The sequence below is a fragment of the Cupressus sempervirens genome, chromosome 7 (assembly GCF_028749045.1).
Source record: "Cupressus sempervirens isolate cs-2001-9-10 chromosome 7, ASM2874904v1, whole genome shotgun sequence".
In the NCBI taxonomy this organism is placed as follows: domain Eukaryota; kingdom Viridiplantae; phylum Streptophyta; class Pinopsida; order Cupressales; family Cupressaceae; genus Cupressus; species Cupressus sempervirens.
The window spans coordinates 713137145-713143144 of record NC_143124.1 but is presented as its reverse complement, the minus strand read 5'-3'; positions in this window follow the sequence as shown (position 1 = coordinate 713143144).

The window sequence follows — 6000 nt, the reverse complement described above, 5'->3', positions numbered from 1 at the left end:
ACAGTTATATTCTTTGTTGCCAAGTTTCCTTACAAGTGGTATCAGAGCTATGGTTTTATTATTGTAACCCTAGATTGAATCCATGGGAATGCATGAGAGGATAAAAGAAAAGGGCAAGATAAATGAATGATTTATTGCAGATGTGAAGGTTTTGGGTTTGCTGTTACGAGGGGATGTTAAAATATTTGGGCATGGGAAATTTTTGGACAAAAGATTTTTTTCGGATGTTTCATTTAAATGAGGGTTTTAGGGGGTAGCTTGCATAAATGACCTCCTGGGTAAAAACAGACCTCGCCATTGGATCCGAGTCAACATTTTCATAAATTTTGATATATAATATGCCCTAGTTTGGCCATGTTCAGAGGAAATGAAAGAGTTTTTTGGTTTCAACCCATGATGGCCGTCAAATATAATCCCGTCGAAATTTTCGTCACTGAAAAAATAAAAAATGAAAAATCATATTGAAAATGGTAAAAAGACTGTCTTAGTAAAACGGCCATAACTTTCTCTCAGAATATCGAATTTCAGAGTTCTTACAAGCGTTGGAAAGCTAATTCAGAGCACTACAACATGGCATAGGTTTGGTTCAATTATTTTAAAATTTTGTCATGTTTTAAGAGCCCTAAAGTCAGATGTTGTTTATTTTGAGCACGGATTAGGGCATAACTTGGGCATACGGAGTCAAATTTTGGACTTCGAGTAGTCAATGGAAAGCTCTTGGAGAGCTCTACACATTGGTTCAGATTTGGTGTAAGTTTGGCATGATTTATTTGTTGATATATTTATCTGAACAGTTTATGGTATGTTTTGACTATGGTAACATTGTGAGTTTATGACATTGGAGATTTAAGTTTTGATGTCATTGTATACTCAGTTCATATTCAGATTGGTCTCATGATGATATGGTTATCAGTGTTTGGTTTGGATATGCATGATGACCTATTGGGTCTACAAGTTGTGCAGTGTTGTAAGCAGTCTATACTTACAGGTTGCATTTATAGCTTGGTTATTGGTTGTCTTTGCCCATTGATCTTTCATTATTGATGCATATTCAGATTGGTGGCTTGGATTTGGGTTGTCTATGCCCTAAGTCACATGATTTTATCTTCATGTAGAAGGGATGAGATGTTGTTACCAGGTATAGTCTTGGCAGAGGATTGTGGTTGACTATGCTGACAGGTTGGACACTTTGAGAGACAGATGCTCGGTTCATGGATGTGATCATGGTATCATAGATTTTGGCATGACATGATTGGTTATACAGGTACATCCTTGATGTTTATTAGCTTAGATTTTTTGATTCAGTTATGATGGTAGATCTTCTTGGTTGAGGATCATGGTTATTTGGTTTCTTTTGAGGAGCTCATGATGTGCACTTTGAGTTCTTTGATGGTTTGATGTCTTGGTTGATTCTCATAGTTAGAGGATGGGTTTTCATCATGATGTCATGGATAGCTTGGATACACGATTTAGTGGGAGCTTGTGACAGTGATGGGGTGACAGTGCAGGATTAGTTCCTGGTTTGGTTTGGATCTTCAAGTAGGAGATGGATTTTATGATGTCATAGGTGACTTGGTACCACGGTTGAGTGGGAGTTGTTGGCATTGATATATTTATTGAGTATTTGCAGATGTTGGAGGTTTGTCTTAGATCCTGTTGCTGCAGAAGCATCTTTGACATTTGCATGGTGCACTTGTTATCTTCATGGTGTTTGAAGATGGTTAGATCTTGAGGACTCATGGAGTTCTTGGTTATCTTCATGGTATGTGGAGATGGTTCTTCCTAGTATGAGGAGATGTTTTTCTTCATGGTGTGTGGAGATGGTTGCATCTTGAGGACTCACAGGGTTCTTGGCAAAGGTGCGGTTTATGTTTTTATTTGACATGTTATCCTTGGTATAAGGATGGTTTCATTATTATGTCATGGTATACTCTTGATACGCGTTTAGATTTGTGACATGTTATGGTGTGTTCATGTGGAGCATGTTATCTCTTTAGTTGAGATGGTAAGATCATGTTGTCATGTTTATGTTCCTAAGGCCATGGTTGAAACTTTGACATTGATCTTGGTTTAGTTTCTTGGTATTGAGTACACTGATCATAACCTAGATACTTCATGATATTGCTATGTTGCATTTGGAGTTGGCATGAATTGATTGGTTATAGGTGCTCATGGATACTTAGAGACGGTGGTGATGCTGATTTCTCTTAGATTAGAGAAGTATTTGTTGGGATGGTTGATGGTTTCAGCAGGAAGTCCAAGGGGCAGTCACCTAATATGGACTTGAGAGGAGATTGTTCTTAGATGAGTCTTGGTTGGAGACTTGGGTATCTTGATAAGCATTCTCATTCCCCACTCTTGGTTTACTCGGCGGTTTGCTACTTGAGAGGTATAGCCCATTGTTTTCTCTCAGTTGCATTATATTTGTGCTTATCTTTCATGGATATGGATCTTGAGCTATGGTACATGAGTTAGTTCTGGAGGGTTCATTTGAGAGATGGTTAAGCATTGGTTATCTCCATGTGCATATGTTGTTATGCTGGTTTAGTTTGGGAGATGGTTTTATATTGGGCATATTCCTTGGTTTAGGAATGGTTTATTGAGTTTGATCTTCTTGTGAGAGGCTTACATCTATGATTAGTTATATGGTATGGTTTGGGTGTTGTTGAGGCTTCTTGTGGGGTTTTATGGAGGAGATCATACTTGCATAGTTTACATCTAGAGGTGTGTGTAGAAGGACATGATACAGGTTATGATTTGCATGGTTTCTTTGGTCTTGGTTATCTTCCTGGATGTTCAGTTTTGCTTACATTGGATTTGAGATTGGTTAGAGATTGTGATCACTAGTTTGTGCTCATGTATGTCATGTGAGAGATGACATGGTTATTTCTTTATCTCTTTCCTTTGTTGGTTGTGGAGAATTTGGGAGACTATTGGAGACTTGTTATGAGAGTTTTTCTTGTAGGATATTAGTTTATGTATTGCGGATGTCCTTGATGCTACATGGATTCACTTCTTTGAGATGTTGTGAGTGGATTGGTTATAGATTTGACATTATCTTTTGCAGTGGGAGCTTCTTGGTATATATGTGGCAGGTATTGCTCTTGAGGCTTGTGATTGTAGGTTGCAGATTGGATATGTCAGTGATATAAGATTCACTTGTTATACCTTTGAGGTATGGATAGTTGGATGGGTTTGGCACTTGCTGTGGGTGCTATTTCAGCTACGGATATTTTGACAACTACGGATACATGTGATTACCTTTGGATCAAGTTTTTGTGCTTGGAATTTCAGTTGGTACAGGATTTTATGATCTTCTAATGCGACAAGTTGGGTGGTTTTCTCTTTGGATGGCTTCTATGTATGTCCAGTGGGAGTGGCATAATAAGAGGTGAGATCATTCATGTTTGAGATGTTGGATACTTCGATTTTGTTGCGGGTACCAGGATGGAGCACTTGGTGTATTTTGATCTATGATGGTGGATGTGTTGGGAGGGATTGTTCCCTTGTTCATTTATGTGGCTACGGATTGACCCTATGCAATGTATACAACAAGTGGAAGATTGTTGAGATAATGGGTGTTGCACACATTGCATAATATTGTTATATTTTTATTATGTAATGTTGTGCCTAGATGGACGTGCAACATGTAAAGATTCTCATGGAATATTCTTGATGAGTTGTATTGTAACATTGTAAAAATATTTTATGTAATTATTTAATATTGGGAAAAAGAATTAAATGCCCAATATTAAATGTGGGGTCAGTGGGTTAGGTAGCACATGGTTTTAGCACATGGTTTATGTAATACCACTTAGTGGTTTTGTGAGACTTGCTACTATATAAGCAGCCACAAGGGTATTTGTTGTAGAGTGACAAGAAGGGAAAAAAGGCAAGAGTCGAGCGGGACAAGGCTTGACAGGTTAGCCAAGGGAGCATTTGTGAAGGTTGAAAGCATGGCATGGGATGTGTGGATTCATGCTTGTTCACATAGTTTGTTCGGTTGTGGTTATGGCCATGAAGGCTTCCATGGTTGTATGGCAATGGTATTTTTGCTGAATAATATATGGTGATGGATGCTTTTGGAGGCTGGGTTTTTCCCTCAATGAGGGTTTCCCAGGGTATATCTTGTGTCACAATTTTGTGGGTATGTTGTCTATTCTCTTGCATGTAGATTTTAATTCCGTGTTTATTTCAGATCTATTATGGGCTATGTGGAAACGGTTATATTCTTTGTTGCCAAGTTTCCTTACAAGGCTGGATGAGGAGAATGAGAATAAGGAGAAATACAATTGATTTTCTCCCCTTTCAATGAAGAAATTAAAAGGAATGAAGAGAATAGAATGGAGAAAGAGGAGAAGAAGAAGAAGAAGAAGAAGAGACAAAACTAGAAAGGAAAAAAAGGAGTGAGGAGAAAGGGGAAGTTGGAGGAGGTGAATGAGAATAAGGAGAAATCCAATTGATTTTCTCTCCTTTCAATTTCTTAGCATATAAAACAAGATATATGAATGAGAATAAGGAGAAATACAAGGCTTCATTATATATAGGTCGATTGTTTATCTCCTTGGCTTTATTGCTAAGGTTTTTTTGGGGGTTTTCTCACATTAATAAAATATCAAAAGTCTTATAAAATATGCCTTTTTTATTCACTGGAAAATCATTTTATAAAGTCTTATTGTAGCATGCTTACATAAAGCTTCGTCCATGGAAATTTTCACTATCTGCTAACAATTTTTAGGCTTTAGTAATGAATTGATATCTATCTATACTTTTGTCAGTGCCTTAGCTGCAAAATTGATAGAGAGGTGTGTGAGGGCTGAGTGTTGTTGTTTGGATTATATGTGAGGGGGCTTGTTTGTTGGGCTCTTATGGCCATGAGCAAGATTGCCAAGAGTCTCATTCTTGTTGGAACCTCAACTTGTGGTGGATCTTCTCCCAAGGTGAGTTCATAAGAGAAGGAGACATTTTATGTTAGTTGCTCAAAGTTAAATAAAGTTAATGGATGCCTTCCATGTAGCCAAGATCGACCTATGTTGGTTATCCCTCCGGAGGCAATAATGGAAGATGTGGACTATTTGGTCACACATGCATTGATATGCAAGTTTCTTGGTATTTGGATTTCCTTGTTAGTTTTGGAAGCTTGGATTCATTGTTCATGGTAGGTGGAAGGTGATATGGATATTATGTTGGCTAGTAATAGCTACTTTTTGGTGACTTTCTCTTGCATGTCAGATAGGAACTGGGTCTTTGAGGGAGGCCCATATTTTTGTGACTATGTGGGTCTTTTTGTCAAACCTTGGCATATGGGTTTCAATTCTACTAAGGATCTCCCGTCAAGGGTTCCTATTTGGATCCACCTATTCTGGCTTCCTTTGGAGTTTTGGCAAGAGGATATCCTTCAACAAATTGTTGTTGTGCCTAGCAAGCTAACTGCTATAGCACATCAATCACTGGATAAAAGGGTTATTTCTTATGCCCATATTTGTGTTGAAATTGATTTAAATAATCCTTTGGTAGATTCTTTGGAAATGTGCCTAGGCTCTTCTTCTTGGATTCAACAGTTAGACTATGAATCCCTTCCCTTCCGATGTCGCATTTTCCATGCATATGGTCATTTACAATGCCAATGCCCTCAAGGCTCTAAAGGCAATGGTACCCCTAGTGGGTTCTCAGGCCCAAGGATGGAAAATGATGGTAAGGGGATTGGTCAAACTATTAGTACTAGAACAGGGAAAGTTTAGATTGATAGTACTAGTAAAGGGAAAGCTTAAATGAACACTTCAAGTTAGGGGCAAGGGCCATCCAATACTACTAGTCCTGATAAGAATGGTTTAATCCCTGCTTGAAACCATGACAAGGGGAGGGGTTAGAAGTAATCTCATCTAGATCGGCCAGTGGACTTAGGGTTTAATCAATTTGAGGTTCTCAACAACATGGTCATAGAAGAAGGCATTCCTGCAGAGGCTTAGTGTGGGGTTCTTGGCTTAGAGGGGAGGAGTT